General features: G+C 35.9%; 1 protein-coding gene across 1 annotated transcript in view; it reads right to left on the minus strand.

Moving 5' to 3' along the window:
* Positions 1-1,417: 1,417 nt before the first annotated feature.
* The window catches only part of LOC143249622 (glypican-5-like), a 137,111-nt gene continuing 114,419 nt past the window's right edge, over positions 1,418-24,109 (minus strand). Inside the window, exon 5 of the mRNA XM_076499787.1 lies at positions 1,418-1,541. The gene's annotated coding sequence lies outside the window, so the exon portion shown is untranslated. The remainder of the gene's footprint in view (positions 1,542-24,109) is intronic.

A 24,109-nucleotide genomic window follows, 5' to 3' on the forward strand; every position in this document is an offset into this window, starting at 1 on the left:
TTGGCAAAGTAGGTTTCTGTCTTACCTTGAGTAACTGAGAAAGTATTATTTCGTTAGTTCGTTTGAGAAACTGTGAAAAAAATGGTATGTTATATCATATGACTTATATATCTACAATACAAAGTGACAAGGAAACGAATTACAATGTACAGCCAAACTCGATCAGCAGATGAAAACCTGATTTTCCAGTAAAGCAAGATTCCACGCATAAGAATGTAGAAGGAACATTTCCAAACTGAACAGACTGAATCATAAAAACCCTGTAATTGTGAACCGAATGTTTTGGTTTTGGTTTTTGTTTTCTCTGTCTGGAAAGTGCAAAAGACAATCTGCACGACTGACTGCAAGTTTTAGGCTTTTGCAGTGATTAGGAAAATGGCGGGTGTTAGGCGTGGTTGGTTAGTAAGAAAGCAGAACATGGTGACGACGTTGGGGGAGCTCCAACATCCGAAAAGAGAAAAGCTCGAACATCCTTCCACTGAACGTAAAACAAAACATACCGCCGGTGTCTTCTCCAGTAGGAATAGGAATAGATGTGAAGATGGAGCTGCTGTCTCCGCTGCCCGATGAAAAATCGAACCTACCCCATAAATCTCCACTTCCAGAGCCGTAATCCTCGTCGTCAACGATAGTGTCGTAGTAGAAGCCACTACCACTTCCGGATTCTCGGATGAACAGAGAGTTGGATTTAGGAATGGAGTCCACTTTGCTGTCTAATAACTACACAGGAAATAGGAAAAAATAAATAAATCTCTCCTCACTTTCGATTTCTCTAATAAACGTACCGTGATGAAAATTTTTATAGAGACTTAACTGATACGTAAAATTATTTCACAAACTTTACTGTAATGCTGTGATGAAATTCGTCTGTTTAAAATAGAAAAACTCTAGCAACAAGATATTTACAAATCTAATAACTTTATTGCTTTCAAGTGTTTTTATTTGGATATTGAAACGTTTCCAGTATACGTGCTGTTCATAATGTCAGGGAATTTCCCTAATGCAAAAGCACTGCTTGCATCTGTATCCCCATCAGTTCATTGCCCTCAAAAGAAATAAAACCATTATGTATACCGAGACAAGAAGGCGAGCATAACCATTCGGTTTACAGAGAGTTGATACAAACTGACTTCTACTGACGTCATATACGCAGTGTACATAACATTGTGTCACATGACACTTAAGTACATTAACGCCACTGATAAACATTTTTGTTTACATTTTAATTTTCACAAATTATCTTTGGAAAATTATCACCCATTTCATCTTAGTTTTATTTTCACTTCAAAATTAAACCACCTTTAAACCTAAACGATTTAGAAAATCATACTTCATCGCTAAATTTGCCAATTTGCTATATTTCAATGCACTTATCTCAACATTCCCGAGCCATGCACTTGCTTATAGTACTTTTTACCTCTCTCATGTGCAGTAACTTATCAACCAATGTAGTAACAGCCAGTTCTTCCGCTGCTGTTGGTGTCATTTCTGGGTTGTACTTTTGCGCCGCTACTCCAATCCCCGCTATTGTTTTCTTATATCTGTAACCATGTAATATAATAAACATAGTTAAACTAGCAAACTTTCAGTTCAGAGCATTAATAGGTAACTACAGACACAAACATAAAAGCAAAAATTAAGTCGATATTCTGCCATAACAAAATTAACTTTAAAAGACAGGTTAAGAAATGCAGTGGCACAACTGTTGACGATACTTTTACGAAGTTGCTACGTTTGAAATATAAATTTAATATTGACCACAAAGGCAAACTTATATACTCATAGATTAATTTAATTATTTCTATTCATCCATACTTGCAATTTATCACACAAATTACGTTATTATAAAGTGTTTAATAACTATACAAAGAAAGAGAAATAATAGAAGCACTTTATCTGCACAGCTGCTACATTCACAAAATGGCCATAATATGTGGCGCCACTTTCTTTCTTTAATGACTCAGTCTTGTAACAGCTGTAACTAATAATCAGTTCCTTGCGCTATTTGTGACCAAATTGTTTTTGTTTCTTGTTTAAGAAGCCTTATTGCTAATTGAAAATTCCAGAAGTCAATATTTGGCTATAAAATTAGTAACTGAGCTGGTAACTATGATGGTCCAGATGCATAACACTTTTATCTCAGAGTCCTTGTAGCTCATCCCGGTTAATATATGTATAGTATGACAGACAGATACCCGAAATACAGAGAAGTTTCCCCCTATGTATAGAAATACTAAAATGCCCCAGTACCTGAACTCATCTGTTTTGTTATGTGTTCATTCTTTAACAGATTTTACTGGAGAAATAACAATAGTTACGTAAGGCTAATTGAAATCGTGCAGTGATAAAAAAAAACATTACTAGGAAACATAGAAAGGACAATAGAATTCTCTGTCAAACTATATCCTGAGAAGTAACTCACGAAACCGCTTTGTTTGTTTTTGAAGTTCACGCAAAGTTACACTAGCAGTCCATAATTCAGCAGTGCTAGGTTAAAGTGAAGGAAGTTAGTTATCACCACCCACCGCCAACACTTGGGATACTCTTTTACCAATTAATAGTGGAATTGACCGAACATTATAACGTCATCGCAGCTGAAAGGGCGAGTATGTTTGGTGTGACGGGAACGCGAACCTACCACACTGAGATTACGCGTCGAGCGCTTTAACCACCATGATAATTGAAAGAAGAAATCCAGAAGAGTTCAGGCATTTTGGAGTTTTTATATATTGAATGGGCTGCAGTATTATAGCATTGAATAATATAGGAATTATAATTTCTCTGAGCTAATGAAAAGTCGGTAAAGTTACTTTCATCCAAAACCCCTCCTTTTGTCTAACTTTTGTATAAAAAAAAGTTTAAAAGTGGTGTTAAGGCTACAGTTTAATATGTTAGTGCACCCTGCATTCAGATGTCCAGGTGATGTGTTACCCTCCTAAGGGTAAACCTAAGGCCTCTTTGCGTCCTAAAATATGTTTCATGTGTAGCTCATTTTTATTCGAATGTGTCTTTTCCTTTTTTTTTATGTTCATGGCTGATAACGGAGGGACATATGGTTCGTGGATTGCTTTTCTTTGCCAATAATTGACTTAACGATCCTTTAATTTCTTACTTCACTTTACTCTCAATGAGGCCCAGCATGGCCAGGTAGTTAAGTCACTCGACTCGTAATCTGAGGGTTGCAGGGTCGAATCCCTGTCGCATCAAACATGCTCGCCCTCCCAGCCGTGAGGGCGTTGTAATGTGCGGTCAATCCCACTATTCGTTGGTGAAAGACTAGCCCAAGAGTTGTCGTTTGGTGGTGAGGACTAGCTGCCTTCCGTCTAGTCTTACACTGCTAAATTAGGGACGGCTAGCGCAGATAACCCTCGAGTAGCTTTTCGCGAAATTCAAAACAAAACAAATCAATTACTTTCAAAGTATCAATAACTATTTTTAGGTCACTAACCTTTTATCCATTAACTGTTAAAATTATCAGTCTGTTCGGGCCGTGAAGGCCAAATGGTTAATATGCTGTACTGCGGATCGCAGTGGTCAAGATGGCTAAGGTCGTGATGCCTCTAAATACGGTTCGTACTTTCAGTTGCTAACATATTACTGAAATGGTATTCAATCCCGTTATTCGATTCAATAAACGTTTTTGACGGCGCGTTATTTCCACCTCCACCCCCAACCTACATGTTCAAAAGCTCAAAGTTTGGGATGGCTGTGCCTGAAATCAAGGAACCTCTGACCTGACATATGTCACATGAAGTGTAATTCAGATGAAAACTGAAATTTCTGGAAACTTTTTCCGTTAACCTACCAATCTATTAATGGTATCATTCTTATTACAGTCAAAATATAAAAATATCAATAACATAACAATTTATCAAGAAACATCTGCAGTCGAGATTATGCAGTTTGACTATTTTAACTATTTCTTACCTCCTTAAATTCTTCCACACACACACACACTATATTTTGTTCTATTACTCCACTGGTTTTACACACACTATACACACACACTCACCGTGTGTTTTTTTCACTGCTTATATACACGCACACACACTATTTCATTCAGTTACTCCTCTAGTTACACACAGTTTGTATTTTATTATATTAGTCCACTGGTTTTACTCTTTAAAATACATTACACGGAGTAAAACATAAACTGTTTTTATTTTAAAAGTGTTTGGCAAGTAACGAAGTATATCAGTGTTATTCTTTTAACTATAAAGAGTCAATATCTATATACTGACACGTTTTAATTTTAAAATAATTAAATGGTGCTGTACAACTGGTAATGGATTACAATTAATTAAAAGTTCAAAAAGCTTTTCCCACGTTATTTTAAGAGCCCAAATACAGATTATATGCAGATAAGTCCATATACACTGTACACTAAACCTATACTCGAGAACGGTAGCTCCACAACCGGTTTTTAACAAACAATTAAATGACGTTTGGTCTGCCTTAAATTTATAAAGATAATACAAATTAGAGCATGAGAGTATAATAAATGTGCGTATGTTGACACCTCGCCACCTGTCCATGATCCGGTGCAATGTGGTAATACTTTTATCACAGGCAACCATTTTCCAACTGTCACTTCCGTTTCTTTATCAACAAATTTAATTAAACACGGACATAAATGACAAAGTCCGTCTGTTGCCAAGGTCAGCTCGTGACAAAAATTAACAATCTGTACATTTTTTTCTTTTTTAGAAGCACAATTGTTTTCTCTTGACACACCATGAAAAACAGCTTTCAACTAAGCATTTCCAAGTACTACCTTCATTCCTGACTACCGATAAACTAATAATTAAGACACACACAAATATATTGTTAACTTAACTCCGTGAAAACTGGCCCTACTTTTACCTTTCTGATAGCCTTTCTGTGTAAGTATATGTATAAACAGAAATATACGTATGTATGCTTACAAATTACAATAAAATGTAATTAAGCTACATATAAAGTTCTGTATGTATGCTTACAAATTACAATAAAATGTCATTAAGCTATAATATAAAGTTCTGTATCATATTGTTTCCACACACTTCTGTGTTACTTATTTATATAATCTCTTACGTGCCTTACAATAGTATCTACTGACATGCTTAACTAGCCCATTTCAAATTCTAAATGAGAGTTTTTGTTAGGATTTCTTGCCAACAGGCTTTTCTTACGCTTCTCTAATCTACGTGATGTTTATCACCAACGTTGTAATTTTAAATTAGTTGAAAACCTTATATAGAGATACATGCTATTACAGACAGTATACATTTTTAGTTTCCTTTACGACTCTATTATAAAAACTACTGTGAAAAACTTGATTACATTCTATAATTCATTAGCCGTTCATTTATTAATTTTCTAAATATATTACTTACTTTTAAAACTATTTAATGTCTTTATAATAGAAATATAATAGGTCTTATTATTTACTGTATCTACATATATAGTTACTGCTGCATAAACATTATTTACTTGTTAGAAATTTCGCGCAAAGGTGCACGAGGACAATCTGTGCTAGCCGTCTCTAATTTTAGCAGTGAAAAACGAGAGGAAAGGCAGCTAGTCATCACCCCCAACCACCAACTCTTGGGTTTCTCTTTTACCAAAGAATATTGAGATTGAACGTCATATTATAATGTCCTCAATGCTGAAAGGGCGAGCATGTTTGGTATGACGGGGATTAAAACTCGCCACGACCCTGAGGTTACGAGTTGAGTGCCCTAACCTCTTGGCCATGCCGGGCCCTTTATTTGTTAAACGTCACCCACAGCTTCAAGAGGTTTCTGGAATTTCGCGCAAAGCTATACGAGGGCTTTTTGCGCAAGCCATCCCCAATTCAGCAGTGAAAGACTAGAAGGAATGCAACTAGTCATCACCACCCACCGCCAACTCTTGGACTACTCTTTTTACCAACTAATAGTGGGATTGACCGTAACATTATAATGCACCCACGGGTGAATGGGCGAGCTTGTTTGGCATGATGGGGATTCGAACCCGCGACTCTCAGATTACGAGTCGAGTGCTTTAACCATCTGGCCATACCGGGCCTCGGCGTAATGAATTTCAACAATGTGATTTCTTACTAAAATACTGATATTAAAAACTAATATTAGAAAAGCTTTTTTTTATAAAAATGTCAAAAATTGTTACGAATAACACATACATATTTCAAGCATCGTGTGAAATAGTGATTACCACGTCAGGCTATGGATAGAAACGTCCAAGGTTTGAGCCATGATGACACTGAACACACTCTGTTCTTACAACTGTGAGCGCTTTCTAAAACTGTCAGTAAATCCCATTCGAAGAGCCAAAAAAAATGGTGGTGAACTGTTGCTCAATAGTCGTCCTTCCTGTGGCTTGTGACTCACAACTGTTTCGGCTTACACCACCTGTAAGTGATGACTTGCACAAATACGGTGGATATAATTTGTGAGCATTTAGGTTCATTATCAGAACTGTGTATCCAATTTAACAGTAGATTGATCAGGGTGGAGGTTAGATACGTTACATACCCTTCCCAAAAGCGATAAATCTTAGGTGGTATTACGGCCCGGCATAGACAAATGGTCAGGGTGCTCGACTCGTAATCTAAGGGTCTCGAGTTCGAATCTTCGTCACACTAAACATGCTTGCCCTTTCAGCCGTGTGGGCGTGATAATTTACGCTCAATCTCACTATTCATTGGTAAAAAGTAGCCCAAAAGTTGGATGTGGGTGGTGATGACTAGCTGCTTTCCCTCTAGTCTTACACTGCTAAATTAGGAACGGCTAGCGCAGAAATTCAGAAACAAATCTGTTGCATTACTTATTCAATGTCACACAATATCGAAATATAATTTTGAAAATTCCGTTCAGCCTCAACTGGTTACCAAGCAACTTGCCGATTGGCATGGTCAAAACTGTTTTAATATAACGTACTCAACCAACTGTCGTTTTTGATATGGAAAGTTACATGGGCTTAAACGCTTGTATATGTTTTTAATGTGGTGTTTCTTTTTTACGTGTGAAATTTCCAAATAGAGATAAAATACGATAACTGTTTATTCCGATCAATGTGTGGATTCTGCCTCCACAGACACTTTTCTTACTAAATGCAATCTTTACTTTCCCACAAATTTTGTACCCTGTTTTATTCCTCTGTTTTTAATGCATGACTAATCATTTTGTCACATTGTAATTTATCACAAAGCTATACAATGAGTAACCTGCCCACCACAAGTATCGAAACGCGGTTGTCAATGTTGTAAGTCCGCAGACATGTCGCTATGCCACTGGGAAGTTGTTTTTTGTTAAGATACATTTTGACAATATGGATCTAAAAAAAACAATCTTACGAATAAGAAAACTCTTAATTTCAAACAAAAATACCTTTGACATTTCCAGCTGCTAGCTTTGCTCGTGAGGTTTAAATGCACCACACCAGAAGAATAATGTACCATATTTTGCACAAGTTCTTGCAACAAGTTGACTTTCCAGTTTTAGTTTGGAACTTGTCAGCTGGTTTATTCTTTTGAAGGTTTAATTCCAAAAGTTTGAACGTAGACGTAAAGATTTTTTCTGGAGTTTAAGTTGTAATATTTAAGCCTTTCAATATGCTTCAGTTATTGTGTTTAAGTACTCTTAAAAAATAAGTGCTAAAATGTGTTTCGAGCATAATTGTGTAAGTCATGTTATACGCATGTTTATCCATATAACTAGCATTCAAAACGAAGTAAACACTTACACAGTTTCTCTTTTTGATATGTTCACGACATCTCTTATATTACAAGTTTCAAGTAATCAGACTGTTTACAGTGGGAACATTTATCCAACAGTATACTCATGTTACCTACAACATTTATCTCTATGTGACCTAAATGACCGTTCTGAGATGTCACAGGCAGCAAAAACAAAACAGACTAAATAACCATTAAAAATGTCTACGACAAACCTTGGCAGTTAATGTATCCTTCAACATTATCGGTTCTCAAGTATATCCTGTCTCTTAAACATTAAACGTGTTTAACCTTAGTGTTAGAAAAAGAAAAATATATTGTTTTCTAATGTTGTTAAAACTTTAGACACAATTCTGAAAATAAGACTTTCCAGTCTCAAAATTGCCATAAAATACAATTAAACTTACTGTACATGATAAAAATTAGTAAAAAACCGTGTACTCCTGAGAATGGCGTAATGATATATGTCGAAACGTGCAGAGTGTATGAGACTTTTTTTCAGTTTCGTCAGGTTTTTAAATAATTTGTATCCTGTACAGTAAGTTATACTTGTATTTTATGGTAATTTTGACACCGGAAACGGTCTCGTTATTAGAAATGCATATAAAATAATCGTTGTTGCTATTTTTAAATGTAGCCATCTAACGGTAAACATTACACAAATGCCAAGGAATTTAAAATAATTTTCTAATATTTAAAGTTTATGAGGTAGATGGCGCGGGCTGACTTTGCGATAGAACTCTGAAATTTTGGATCGGATGAGCTGGATTCTGACCTGTACTGTAAGTATAAATTTTTCCCACACTTTAAACTGGTTGCATAATTAGAGCGAGAGTCAATCCCTAACTTGGACTATGGTTGGCAATTTTTTGCTGACAGACCAAGCTACTAAGGTCATAAATATAATTTTTAAAAGTAATTTTCAGTTAATTATGTTACCATAATACGGTGAAGTGTCGAAAAAATAAATTAAATTTCAAACTTTACGAGTTTTTACAATTCGTAGGTTACTAACAAAATAATTTAATCAACGAAATAATACACTCTCGATTCCAAGGTTTGAAATTGTACACACCACTAAGAAGAGTCAGTACAGTAGTATCTAGAATGCAGTATTGGATGAAACCGTATTATAAAACTGATTAACATATCCTTACACCAAAGTGTGTAACAGTATACCCCAGCTAGTGGAGTTGTCACCAGTGTGGATGTAAATTTCATGGTGAACAAACAGACTGCAGTTTTAGTACAGCCAGAATATAAAGTTATCGGCTCTCTCGGTGTCTTTAGCGTCAACTCTTTGGTGCAGAGTAATGGAAAACATCACACTGAACGAAGGACGCCAACATTTGTTTGTTAACGGATGGATGATCCTGAGTTTGATAGTAACCAGGAGAGTGCTTTTGATATAAATTTGGTTCACTGCTAATAGATTAATGGGTTTATTTATTGTGAAACACAAAGCTACACGATAGGCTTTTATGCTGTGCCCACCAAGAGCACATCAAAACTCGATTTTTAGCATAATGAGCCGTTGACAGAACTGATTACGATGTTACAAATACCTTTTCGTATTGTGAAAATTTTAATAATGCTGCATAGAACATAATTACGTGCCATACCAGACAGTACGCAAAGTCCTGTCTAGTTTGTGACAATACTATACGGAACCTGCCTCGGCCTGTCCAGGACACTAAGTTGAATCCAACCGAACTACTTTGAGACACCATATGATGGAAAGACAGAAGCCAAAATACCATTACATTTAGAAATGCTATGCAAGAGAAAATTTATATAGTTAACCAAATGTGTACCACTGGATCTCCGCCCAGTGAGTCAGAAGTAGCTTTATGGACCTGCAACGATTAAGTCCGGAATTTGATTCCCCTTGGTGAACAGAAACGAGATAACTTGTTATGTAGCTTTGCACTAAAATAAACATACAAACATACAAGCCAAGATTTTATTACAAGTATTACGAACAAATAACTTATTAACAGCAAAATAGAAAATAGAAAAAGGTTGTAATGGTTTTTGAAATTGCAAATAAAACGTATCACCTCAATAAACTTCAAAGTCATCAAATGTGCACCAGCTGCAAAAATTTCTAACAGAAAATTCTGCGCAACTAACAATCAAGTTGTTAGTATCTTAGGATTGTTTGTTTGTTTTGGAATTTCGCGCAAAGCTACACGAGGGCTATCTACGTTAGCCGTCCCTAATTTAGTAGTGTAAGACAAGAGGGAAGGCAGCTAGTCATCATCACCCACTGCCAACTTTTGGGCTACTCTTTTACCAACGAATTGTGGGATTGATCGTCGCATTATAATGCCCCTTCAGCTGAAAAGTCGAGCATGTTTGGTGCGACGGGGATTCGAATCCGCGACCCTCAGATAACGAGTCGAACGCCTTACCTACCTAGCCATGCCGAGCCTGATGTCTTAAGAAAACAACTCCTACAGTTCGTAACCAGAAACATGTTTGGCTCTGTTATTGTCAATTAAACATGAAAACGTTTTATTTTTCCGTTTCCTTATTCGCATATGATAATATACGTAATGGGTTGTGACGATAAAACACGTGAAGAATTTATATTTCAATTGTCGTTTACAGATTTCACCTTAACTCTTAATGTTTATACACTATTTGGATTGCCCCCTGTGAATACTTACCTCTAATGAAAAGTTTTAAATGAATATCTTTGAAATTGACCTCCAAATACAACGTAGCGCTGGTGAATTTTGGTTTTATAGTTTACTTGAGATTTTCATTGAGTTCCTAGTAATCCAACTATAGTTTCAACTAGTCGACTGAAGTCTTTAAAAAAACTACATCAAGTTTGTTTTGCAATCAGTTGTTCCACTGTTCGCTTCTTAATTTTATTTACTTTAATATATCAACTCTCCCTAAATATATGTTATATACTTCATATGTGCATTAGAACATCAACTTGCCATTATACATAAAAACCAGTTTGCACACTCAACGTTATTACTGTATTTACTTAATGGAAGATTTCAAATTTAGACAGCTCACAACATACACAGTAATATCTAACGGAAGTTTGCGAAATTCAAAGAAAACTTCCTGTTTCCGGACATTTTCGTAACAACGCCGTTAAAGATGTCATTGGAGAGCGGCAGAAAAACAACAAATTAAGAAGATTCAAGGTTCACGCCCCGTTACCAAAAAAAAAAAAAACAAATGCGCTTTTCAATTTAAAGCTACGTTATGAATGTGACAGTCGAATTCAGCAATTCGATTAGAATTATTGTTAGCTTCTGATGAAAGCAGGCTATGTACGTAGAGCGAAACTCAAAATCAACTTGACAAACAATATAGATAATAACACTAAAGTAACACAAATTTTGTTTCTGGATAATATGTGTTATTTCTTAATTACTTATGTTGTAAAAGTACAGAAAATGGTCATTATTCCCTTCAAACTTTGCTCTTGTGACCTAGATAATGAAATTTAGAAATCAACCTATTTTATATGTAAAAACAGGCAAAGTTGCACATTTTCATTTACATAAGGTCTGAATAAAACAATATATGAATCAAGATTTATATGTATTTGTACTACAATTATACAAAAATATTTAAGAAGTGAGTAGTTTTTCGAGATTTGCGACTGTAATGTAAATCACTTTCACATATCAGCCTCCAAATATAGTCTTCCATCATGTTTTTGTTATAAGCTCCTTGGTAGAAACGTTCAAAGTCCAGTATACCATGGTGAAAGCGCTCGCCTTGCTTCTCTGAGTATGCTCCTATGTTCTTCTTGAATTTATGAAGATGAGCGTCAAGGATATGGACTTTCAGGAACATCATGCAACCCATTTTGCCGTAGTTCTTCACCAGAGCCTCAACCAGTTCCACATAATTTTCGGCCTTGTGATTGCCCAAAAAGACCCAAACCACTGCGACAAAGCTGCCCCAAGCTTTTTTCCTTCCTACTGAGCTTCTTAGGGAATTCCGTGCACTCCAGGATCTTCTTTATTTGTTGTCCAATGAAGACTCCAGCTTAGGGAGAAGTCTCGAAGGTACTTGAAGGCTGCAGACTCCTTATTAAGAGCTATGAGAGCTATGACAAATTGTTTCATAGGACCCAGTTTTATGTGCAATGGTGGGAACATCTTCTGGAGGTCTACTAGTGGCTCACACTTAACATTGTGCCTCCCCACAGAAAACTTGGTCCGTTGTGGCCAGTGCTTCCGGTATAGTGCGCTGCGGTGTCCCTGCTGTCCCAAAGGCAAAGATAACAGGGAAACTTGGTAAAGTCTCCTTGGAGACCCATCAGAAATGCCACCATTTTGAAGTCTCCGATAACCTCCTAGCCATACTCATCATACTTCATAGCTGTATATACATTACTATGGAAAGTTCTAGAAAATTCTTGTCAGTTCTACAACATTCTAGAAAGTTCTTGTAAGCTTGAGAAAATTCTTTATCAGTTACTCAGCATTGAATCTAACTGGAATGTTCTGGAAAATGGGTAAATTTGATTATAATTCATTATTTTATTATTTGTTAATGATAATTTTCGTCAAGAGCCCAGGAGTTGGCGGCGAGCTGTATCAACCCGTTGTCTTCACTCTAATCTACCCATAGTGCAAAAAGTTACCGCATAGCCTCACACGAAATTCAGCAAACAACAACAAAGTAAGATTTGTTTGTTTTTAGTTAAGCACGAAGCTACACAAAGGGCTATTCGATACTCTGTCCACCACAGGTATCGATACCCGGTTTCTAGCAAAGTCCGCAAACATACCGCTTTGCCACTGGAGGGCATTAAGTAAGAAAAATTAATACAAGAAAGGGCCCCTTTGGGAAAACTTTAAACTTTCTTTTAAAATCCACAAATTTACACTTTTCATGAAAGGCTGTTTTCTATTTATCTAATTTCTCAACAGTTTTTATTAGTAAGTTCTGTAAAAACAGATATGTGCCTAAAGTTTAAGATATACACTAAAACTTTGCTCCATTTAATATTGGATTCATGGTTCGCGACCTGTTGCTGTTAAACACCATTTCGCATTTTCTCCAAGAGTGTGCAGGCGTTATTTCATTGACGCAACTGAAAAAAGTTTGTTTGTTTTGAATTTCACGCAAAGCTACACAAGGGCTATCTGCGCTAGCCGTCTCTAATTTAGCAGTGTAAGACTAGAGAGAAGGTAGCTAGTCATCACCACCCACCGCCAACTCTTGTGCTACTCTTTTACCAACAAACAGTGAGATTGACTGTCACATTATAACACCTCCACGGCTGAAAGGGCTAGCATGTTTGGTGCGAGGGGGATTCGAACCCGTGAATCCCAGATTACGAGTCGAACGCCTTAGCCCACTTGGCCATGCCGGGCTATTTAGCAGTGTAAGACTAGAGGGAAGGTACCTAGTCATCATCACCCATAATCAACTCTTGAGCTACTCTTTTACCAACGAATAGTGGGATTGACCATCACATTATAACGCCCCCTTCCCCGATTGAAAAGGCAAGCATGTTTGATGTAATGGGAATTCGAACCTGCGACCTTCAGATTACGAGTCGAGTGCCATAATCACCAGGCCATGTCGGGCCAAAAACTATTCGGAGCATGCGTGTTCACCCTTTAATGGATATCCACAAAGGTAACTGAGTTTATATTTGAAAAGAAACGTCAACGTACTACCTGGGACAATAGGACTGCCTTCGTTAAAAGTTCTTTGTTGTTGTTGTTTTTTTATAAAGGGAACTATAAAATCATGTTTTAAATAAATGTAACTGCTAAGATGTATAGAAAAAATATGTTCAGTTTTTCTTCTCTCCTCAGGCAGTAAAATCTTAATTATGTAATACTTCGCTGCCTTTTGATCCATAACAGCAGAGTATTTTGTGGGTTAATAAAGGTTCCATTCTTATCCAGACAAGTAAAGATGTTGATACCTAATAAAAAATAACCTTACTGCACGGTCATTTCTACTCTAGAGACTTGATAATACGCGTTAGACAATATGGTTAATCTACCGTTTACAAACCCTACTTTTTACCTTGTGCAACGATTAAAACAAAGATTTGTGATCTGTCTTTTCCATTTTTGTCTTTCTCTTTGTTTCTGTCTATTTATTATTTTGTTTTCTACGCATCTATTCACTCTGTTTACTCTTCCATCTCTGTCTGTAAGTCTGTGTCTATCTGTCTATTCATTCGTCTGTGTTTCCATTTGTCACTCCGTCTGCGTGTATTTCTATCTAGCTATTTGTTTTCCTGTTTGCTTATCTATCTATCTACCACTGCGTATGTAGATACCTCGGGGGAACTCGTGCTCCTATCCACTCAACTCTGTGAATATTAATCACATTACAAAGCATGAGAACAATGTAGGCTTCAATTAAGGGTATTGAAGAGGACGCAAAACGCCTGGCACCCCAGCTGGGGACATATACAAGACCTTGACTCGGCCATTGCTCTTCTTACACGTGCGTCATCTGCTTTCTCTAAACACTTCGATAAATATTCATTCCCGTAAGCGACATCGAAGACACGGGCGAAAGTTTGCCAGACACAGGACGAAACTTACCATGAAATACCTTAACACAGTCTGAAAATCACTAGTAACGCAGCATGTTGTTTAATATTCTCAAACAAACCTCACGTTGATCTCACATCAGTGCCATTCTAAAGACTGTGTAGGTTTACGATACAATAATTAGCTTCGTAAAATTTTCGGTCGCATACAGTTATAGTCCTGCGCATACGCTTGAGACAAGGTTAACGATTTAGTGTAAGGTTCACGCAATACCGTGTAGATTGTAGAATCACTCATTTCGCTTGGGAATAAATTTAATAATATTAAAAAGAAATTAACATATTTTATTTTGAAGTATTTATAAGACGCATAATAAAACTAGTTTTGTTTAGTTTCTATTTCGTATTTCAGTCACTAATGTAAATTTTAAAAGCATTTCCTATGTAGGGTTATACAATATAGTAAACATTATTATCTCCGCATTACAAGCATACACTAAACTATCTTAAAATAATATTTATGAAACACGCATGCGCTGTTAGCAGACTAACAAGGTGTTGCATGTTTAACAAGAGATTATTTTTAACAACCTTTATGGTTTTTAAATTAAAGAGATGAAATATTAATCTTCTGCCGCTATCTCTCTGACAACAGTGGATTTACTAAATATTGTATTTTTTGCTGTTGTTTTTTTCAGTTTCATAACCTGTTGTTACAAAGACTCTGCACAGCCTTTATAAATGACTTCATTTTACCACAAAATTGATGAAATCACTGTTAAAGTTTTCTAAAAACTTATTCAAGTGCGCTTTCTATTCTTATCTTTCTTTTTCATACCAGGCGATTCAGGGTTTAAGAAACCCTAAACGAACTCTCACAGTCTAATGCAAAGGAAACTTGTGAAGCTAAAAATCGCCTTTGTGGCAGACCAATTTGCTGTAACGGGTGGTTGGTTAGCAGTACAGTAAACTTGAAATAAAAAAGATGATTTATTGAATGTGAGAATTACGAGACTTGTTGTACAAAACTACGAAGAAAGGTGACAGAGTGTGAAATAGCAAATTGTTAAATATGAAAACAACGACTCTTAAAAAACACTTCATCAGTTGCCACACACAGTAAAAAATTGTTTGTTTTTTAATTTCGCTCAAAGCTGCACGAGGGCTATCTGTGCTAGCCGTCTCTGAGTTGGCAGTGTAAGACTAGAGGGAATGCAACTAGTCATCACCACCCACCGCTAACTCTTGGGCTACTATTTTACCAACGAATAGTGAGATTGACCGAGCCTTACAATGCCCCCACGGCTAAAAGGACGATTACGTTTGGTGTGAGAGGGATTCGAACCCGTAACCTTCAGTAAAAAATAACGAACATTAAGCCTTATAGTAGATTTATTTTTTTTATTTCTAAAATATTAGTATTGCAAAAAGTATTATTTTGTTGTTAATGCTTTCTATCGGTTCTACTGTGTGGAATAAATTCAAACGAACACAAGACAGCGCTTCAATAGATATTCGTTTGACGTATAAAAATTAAACATTAGAAAGTTTATGTTATAAGTTTTGTAATTCCTAGCATTTGTAACCACGTTTTATGAAAACGTTTTATTACTTAACCTTTCGTTATATTTCTATTAAGAAAGAAAATTATTAATCTTGTTAACAAATAACACAGATTTAATATATATCGATATTCAGTTAACTTCTAAATTTAAATTAAAATTTCCGACTATCTGAAATCATAATACGTAACATAATAAATCGGAGATCCGTCCGAGGTAAGTAACAACATTAATGGACTAGAATCTGTGTGTATGTAATACTTTATGTAAATGCCGTGACTACCACTTTAAAAGAAGATTATACAGGCTTATTCGAACAGTTTTAATGACAAAGTTCATTCTTTCTTCTAATTTCAACGAAGGTGAATTCTATAAGCACACAACCTAGCAATCAATTGATCTCCCACGAACATGTTTTTTTATTCACTTAAGTGCAGTAAGTAATTGACGTTCACAAGTTTACTTATGGTGCCCAGGGAAGCACTTGCAATTTACATGTCAAAGAATGTAAAAATCTCACATCATATGAACAGACCATTCCCTAATTCGTAATAAAAATAATATACATACGTGTGGTACTTTGATATCTTTTACTTTTACAACTACAACCCCTATGCGAGTAAACATTAGTTTACGAACCACTTACTCTGCGACTATACTTGTTTAGAACGCAGACGACTTAAGTAAGCTAGAACCAAACTCACCTAATTCGTTCAAGACAGATAAACTTATATCCTTTTTCTATTAGATAAATTCGACCGAAAATGATGAACAATGAAAATATGTCACGTCATCCCTTAAGTGATGTTCGATTTTAGGTTAAAAAAAAGGAAGGATTTCAAACGCTTTTGATGTTATTTAATCAATAATGTATGTTACATTATTATTAATTACTTCCTGCCAACGATTCACAAGCTTCTAAATGCCACTTCTATAAAATTCTTGAGGTTTGGAGGAAAAGGATGTAGAGAGGGTAGTTTTCATATATTCATGTGTTCCAAGCTCTTTTCCATCAAGATAGTTCTACAAACTTCGGAATAGATGATAATCAGATGGGGCAAGGACTGAAGAATAAGGAGGATGTGGAAGTTTTCTCTTAAGTAGACTTTCCTCGGGTGGAGACCCATTTTGGGCTGTGCTTTAGCCAATTTACCTGCACTGAGCCATTGAACTCAACATGTTTATAATATATCCATTGTTAATCTCCAGTTACTAACCTGTCAAAGAAAGGTGAGTTACATTCACGAGAGTGCAGAAAAGTGCAAATGTTCACTCTTGCTCTAAGGTTGCCTTCTGTCAAATCATGAAGGGCCCACTTTCCTAGTTTTCATATTTTTCCAAGCTGTTGCAGATGACTGTGAACTATTGAATGGATTAAATTTACCTTCTGTGCTAGTTCTTCAACTGTTACAGCACAATCTTCATCAAGTGCAGCCAGTAGCAAGTTATCATTAAATTCAACAGGACAACCTGAACGTGGCACATCATTTAAGCTGTAGTCACCTGATCTGAACTTCTGAAACTACCTTCGACATTTCCTTTCATTAAGAGACTCGACACCATAAACACCTTGAATGTTTCGTGTAGTTTCTGCTGCGCAGTTGCCTTTTTAAACTCTAAAAGCATTATATGCCTAATGCGTTCCTCAGATACATCTATCATCTTAAGGGTTTATTTGATTAATGATCTGAAAATGTGGAGTTGGGTTAGTTTCTGTTATTTGTCTGGACATTTTTTATACACGTCCTACTACATATTTTAGTCATTAAAGCCTTCTAAAAAAACAGAAATGATGATGGACTTTCTGTATTAAATTTTCGGACATTACTTATGGGATGACCTGATAGAAAGCCAGAATTCTTCATTGTGGTAGAACTAAAACAAACGTTACTAGAAAGATCTGTACGTGTGTGCAACATGTGAATAAAAAAGCAACATTTTCTCGCGAACGTGTGCTGATTTCTGATAAAATTAAATAATAATTTGTATATGTCACGGAATGTTTGCTTCCCTATCAATCCAACAGGTGGGGCCTTGAACTTGTTCAGTGGCTGTGCAGCAGACAATGTTTTCTAATTAATTTTCATAATCTGTTTGCTTTTGTCACAAAGCTACACAATAGACTACGTGCACTCTGTCCACCACAAGTACTGAAATCCCGTATTTTCGAGTTACAAGCGCTCAAACTCACCATTGGCACCTTACGAACCCGATCTTTATAAGCATCTATTTTAGTGTCTTTACTGTCCCGCTAAACAGTAGCGTGTTACAGTAATTTATCTCAAACGTCAGGCTGCTCAATATTTTCGCCGTGAGAGCAGGTTAATAGGTTGTCATTGGTCGAAAGACGTTGTTAGAGTGTATTTTTTTAAGGGACTGGTGTTGAGTTCTTCAACAAACCATTATATCTACAACAGTACTTGAAGTTAACTGGCGTTTATATGTTCTGTAAATAAGGTACGCTTTATTCTTTCTTTAATATCACCTCGATACTCGCCAGTAAATCTAAGAGCTTATAACGCTAAAAATTGGGTTTCGATACTAGCGTTGGGCAGAGCAAAGATAGCCTATTGTGTAGCTTTGTGTTTAATAACAAAAGTACTTTAATGTCACTTTCACTACCATTCTTGGTTAGAATGTTCCATAAACACATTTTCACAGTATTCATTTTATTGTCCCCCCCAGAAAGGACAGCTGTAGCACTACGAACTTACAACGCTATAATCCGGGATTCGATTTCCGGAGCAGATGACTCAATGTGGCTATGCTCTAAAACAAACATTTTACTTATCATCAGTATCGTTTTTTTAATGAGGTTATTTCATATTGATAGTTATGATATGGAATAGGGACTAATCTAAGTCTTCTTAAGTGGCCGAACATTGATGTGGCGTTTCATGTTTGACTCGTTTCTGTCATACTCTGTTATTCTGGTTTTCTTATGTTAGTAAGGCCCGTGTTTTTTTCTTCAGTTTATTTACTTGGTGAATTCAGGCTCAGGTAAGGAGCTCAAGGTGCAAAGAAGAAATGTGTGAAACCTTGAAATAATGGAATGAATCTACAAAAGTGTTCGTACCCTACTTTGCACAGTACTTAGTTGAGTGAATTCTTGCAACATCGGTAAACGTTTGGTTTCTAAATGATTGTCTCTCTTTCGGCACTTTGGTGATATTACTGGCCTCCATTTTTAATCTGAAAGAGTTTAGGGTTCCCAATGAAATATCGCCAGTGCTTTAAGAATGCTGAAAAGGTGGACCAGCCATCAATAAACAGAAGGTGTTTATCTGGAACTGTGCATAGTTTAGTTGGTGTCAGAATATGGACGTGGAACGGAAATGGACCTGAAAGTGTTCTAAAGACTTGGCCCAACTAACCATGGAGTCCGTTTGTTTTGAATTTCGCGCAAAGCTACTCGAGGGTTATCTGCGCTAGCCGTCCCTAATTTAGCAGTGTAAGACTAGAGGGAAGGCAACTAGTCATCATCACCCACCGCCAACTCTTGGGCTACTCTTTTACCAACGAATAGTGGGATTGACCGTCACATTATGATGTCCCCACGGCTTAAATGGCGAGCATGTTTGGTGCGACCGGGATTCGAACCCGAAACCCTCAGATTACGAGTCGAACAACTTAACGCGCTTGGCCATGCCGGGCCCCATGGAGTCTGTGATAACAATGTGTTATTATTTTTGCTTTGTTTATTTCTTTATTACTTTAATTTCCTTTTGGTTTGTTGATGTTAGTTATTTTTATTTCATGTTATCTATCATTGAAGAGAATATATTATATACGCAATGAATACTTTCTTTTCAGGTATTTAAATAAATAAAATAACCTAAGAATAATTTATGAAGGTAAAATGCAGGTCATGAGTAATTAATTTCAATTTTCGAAAGCGATTAATTATTACAAACTACTCAATATAATTAAAGGGTAATTGGAGTTTCTTAGAGTGTAGCTGTGATAAAGCAAAACTATTGTTATAAAATAATTAATGTTAATAGCAGTCTCGAGTCCATTTTATGTAAAACAAGTGCAATGTGACCAGATACGTGATGTGATATACAGGTATACACTATTAGAGTCCATGTAATCGAATGCAGACTTTGTATCTCAATAAATTATTGGAATCGTTTCTTTGCAAGGCCTAAGTTCATCTCTGACACTCTTGCAAGTTTTATACTGAAATGACTTTTTTATACTTAAAACGAATGGATCAATGACATGTTAATGTGGTACAACCCACTGCTCCAGTTACGCTGCTTGCAGCTTCACAACGGTTTGGCTTAGCAGCATCTTCTCTGAGCATCACGTTCAATCAGATTCAAATCTGGTAAGTGTGTTTCGACATACTTTTATTCCAGCTGGTCCCTAACCAGTTAAGCATAGCAGGAGTGACTATCATGAGTAAGAAGGTTTTGCCCAGTTGAACCTCTATATAACAACACTGTTATGAAAATTCGTCCCCATATTATATAGCATTTATAGCACTGTGTCATTGCACGTGTTTGTTTTCTCTCTCTGAAATCTGGCCTCAGATTCTCTTCAAATGTGTATATATCCCATATCTGACTTCACTATTATGCGTTTGTAAACAAGTCATTTATTATACGCCATTTGGCCAATTCGAGTGTTCTTAATGTTCTGGAAATGGGCTGTTTTATTTGTCATGGATCAGAGGAAGGCACGTCATTTGGCATCTCACATAAAGACCGAACTTATGAAACTTGATAATAACCGTTTGTGTGATGACTTACGCTTAATTGCTGCACTAAAGTGTTGACTGAATTGGGAAGCTGAGGAAATTTGATTGTATTAATCCCACATTGTCACTTTATGGTCGTCTTGGGGATTTGTCGAAAATGATCTGTATGTTATATTAATCTCGGGCCAAATTCATTAGTTGTTTAAAACCAAGTCTAAAGTCCACACTTTGCTAAATTTTTAGCCAATTTGAAGTGTTTTTATGTTTAATAAGCATCTATCTAATCTACTCTTGGAAATGCCCACATGTGGGTGTTGTGGTAAGAAAACAAGTCCATATCTTATTAGCCACACTTGTAGCCAATCTGTAGCACCTTGTTGTGTTTGTTCAATTTCTAGCTAACCCACTATTCTCCAACTTCATGGTAGTGCCCAGATGTGTGTTCAGGTCGGACACCAAGTATATATCCTTCGAACCACACCTTGTTACATTTTTAGCTAATCTACAAAGACTTGTTGTGTTTAATTGGTTTCTACCTAACCAACTGTTCTCCACAAAATAGAAATTACAAACGTGTTCGTTGCGTCCTAGTGTGTTTCATTATCAATCTGTACTTCTTTACACAGTCTGCTCTTCAAACTGTTAACTATAACACACGTTGTTTAATTTTTTTTTTTTCTAAATAAAGCTGAAATGTGTATGTCAGATAACATGACCAGTCACTCAGCGCTTATTTTACATACGAATCGGTTCGGGATACAACTGACATTAGTTTACAAAGTAATTATGCCTTACTATAATTAAAATGTATAAAATTTCAACTATCCCTTAGCTGTTTTCAGCAGGGTATTTTAGTAAGTTTAAGTAATAACGTGATGTGGATATATCACATACTCTTCCACGAAACATAAAATACATGTAAAACTAACATCCATGAAGAAAGTGAATACGGAAGACTCTTAATTCTTAAGAAACTTGTGGATACTATAAGAAAATTACTTGCAGTTGTACATTGATCTACAATTTAAACTAAAGTATTCAAAAAAACCAAATTTCAGTTGAAAAAGAAAAATTTAAGTTTATTATTTTCTTTCTAGACACACAATGTTATGCCACTAGTGCCTACACAACACTAAATGTTATACTGAATACTGTCCATATTGCGTGTAGAACCACTTTTAGCTTGAATAACCACAATAGAGAAACGTGTTCGGGCAGAATTCATATCAGAATTTCAATCCTGTCATGTATTAAACCAACGCAATTTGAAGCATTTTAGAACGTGGTAGAAAGTATTGTGTAACAATTCCTATCTGATTCAAAGTCATTTATTCACAAAGAGCACATTGCACAGATCTCACTGATGGTGCTTAATCGCATACTGTCGTTGTATTAAAACTATTTTTAAAATGCAAGACAGCAAGACTCCACCAATATCAAGTTATGGTGAAATAAATTGTGTCAAAACTATATTTTGACATTGTATGTCGTTGCGTAGGTAGTGTGATACCTCGAAACATTGTTCACTTTTGATGTGCAAGTGCCCTTTGTAATGTATAATATTCTAACATTCAGATCGTAAAGAGGTCTTCAGGTCGGGGATTTAGAATGTTCAAAACAGGGATATTTCTTGTATCTTAATGGCATTGAAAATATATTGAATATAGACCAATTTGAGGTACCAAGACTATCAAAATAGAGACCTTTATCAAATAATATCAAAGCCAAGGTAAGTAAAGTGCGACTTCTTTTAACACTGGAGAATTCACGAAAAATGGTAAGTGGCAAAAGCCATACACGTGTTTGTTCTAGATTACAGTATTTGACATTACAAAGAAGGATCTCCATTTATACATAAGGCAGCAAGGTACTGGTTCACTAAGAATAGGTTTCCAGTCATACTTCCTGTTCAACTGTAGTATCCTTCCAGCAGTTTGAATATAAGATGGTATTTGTGATTATATATATAAAGGCGTAGCGGTCAAGTCGCAGAAGGCAGCACATGAAGTTTTCGTTGTAACTGGACTGTATAGACAGATTCTAGGAAAACATAGGTCTTGTGCACCAGTTGATTTATGGAAAATATTCAGATGGATATGCTTTTGGCATGGCAACTGTAGTTAGAATATTTTTAAAATGGAAACAACGAAACAGGAGTATTTTCAACATGCTCAGGAATGAGAAACAATATGACTGAATGTCGTGATATGAACTGTAACTACTGTTTTAAGCCGCGGCCTAACGGCTCTCAGTTTTTGCTTTGCTTGTTTTTCTTAAGTACATATTTTAGCTCATAGCTCCGTCATCTCTTGAACGATTTAAGATCTAATCAACGTTTTGGACTTGGGGAGTTAAACCATTTCATTTGATGTATTTGACAACGCCCAGGGTCTCACACATTAATTTATTCTAGTCCTGCCTAAAATAATTTCAATTTGAGAATAGGCTAGTAGAGACTCTTAATAAGCCATAAAATCAAATCGGGTATAAGTGCGCCCCACATTTGATATTGCTGGCGCACAAAAATATACCTAATATATAAAGGGAAATAAAGGTCTTATAGCTTAATTTACTCTAATCCTACCTAAAATAATTTCAAGTGCCGCGGTTATTGGGTATTCCCTCTTGTTTAGTTTAACGTACTGAACCCTTGTGTTATATTTTGTACTCCTTTTCACAAACCTAAGAACAGAATATTTATTAAAATGTCACAATTATGGCTGAAACATTTTGTAGGTGTTTTCAATATAATGTTGTTCATACCACCGAATCACACAGTATCTCATACGTAATAAAGCATTACGATTATTTAACATGATACACTTTTAACACACACACATTTCTTCTCTGTGAAAGCACTTATACCAGTGAGTTCCCTTATAAAGCATATAAGGTTACGTGCTGATGGCCAAATCACATGCTTAAATGTCACATTTTAAGGCTAAGTAATATGTTTAATATCACATGTTAAATTGTTGTTCTTTTGAATTAAGCATAAAGCTACACAATGGGCTATCTGTGCTTCTGCCCATCACGGGTATCGAAACCCGGTTTTTAGTGTTGTAAGTCCGCAGACATACCGCTGAGCCATTCGGGGGCCACATGTTAAGAGCCATGTCCGTGTTTAATTATTTAAGTGATACTTTAGACACAGATGCATATCTAATATGAACAATAACTGTTGGAGAATCTATGAAAGACAACTGGAAATAATAGGTTAACTGTTGTCAAGAAACTGTAAAATGGTAACAGTTTTAGTAACACAAGCATGAATACATCTAGTAATAATATTATTATTGTTATCCGGAATACAAAAAAAATGGGAAACAACAAACAAGTCGTTGAAAGTGAACAAAGCAAAACAAATTGTTCAAAATTAATCGACAAGCGTATCACTAACATCCCAACAAGATGAAAGCTTTATCAAAATAAACCTTCAAGACGTGATATTTGATTAATTATATTTTATCGAGTATATATGAAACTTAGACACCACGGAAATAAATTGCTTTATTATAATAAAGCAAATTCTTGATGCAAAACCAATAGATTTATTTACAAAGAAGATATTTAACTTTCTTGAGGTAAGAAACTTTGACAAACTGAGAAAGAGTTAT

The sequence above is a fragment of the Tachypleus tridentatus genome, chromosome 1 (assembly GCF_004210375.1).
Source record: "Tachypleus tridentatus isolate NWPU-2018 chromosome 1, ASM421037v1, whole genome shotgun sequence".
In the NCBI taxonomy this organism is placed as follows: Eukaryota; Metazoa; Arthropoda; class Merostomata; order Xiphosura; family Limulidae; genus Tachypleus; species Tachypleus tridentatus.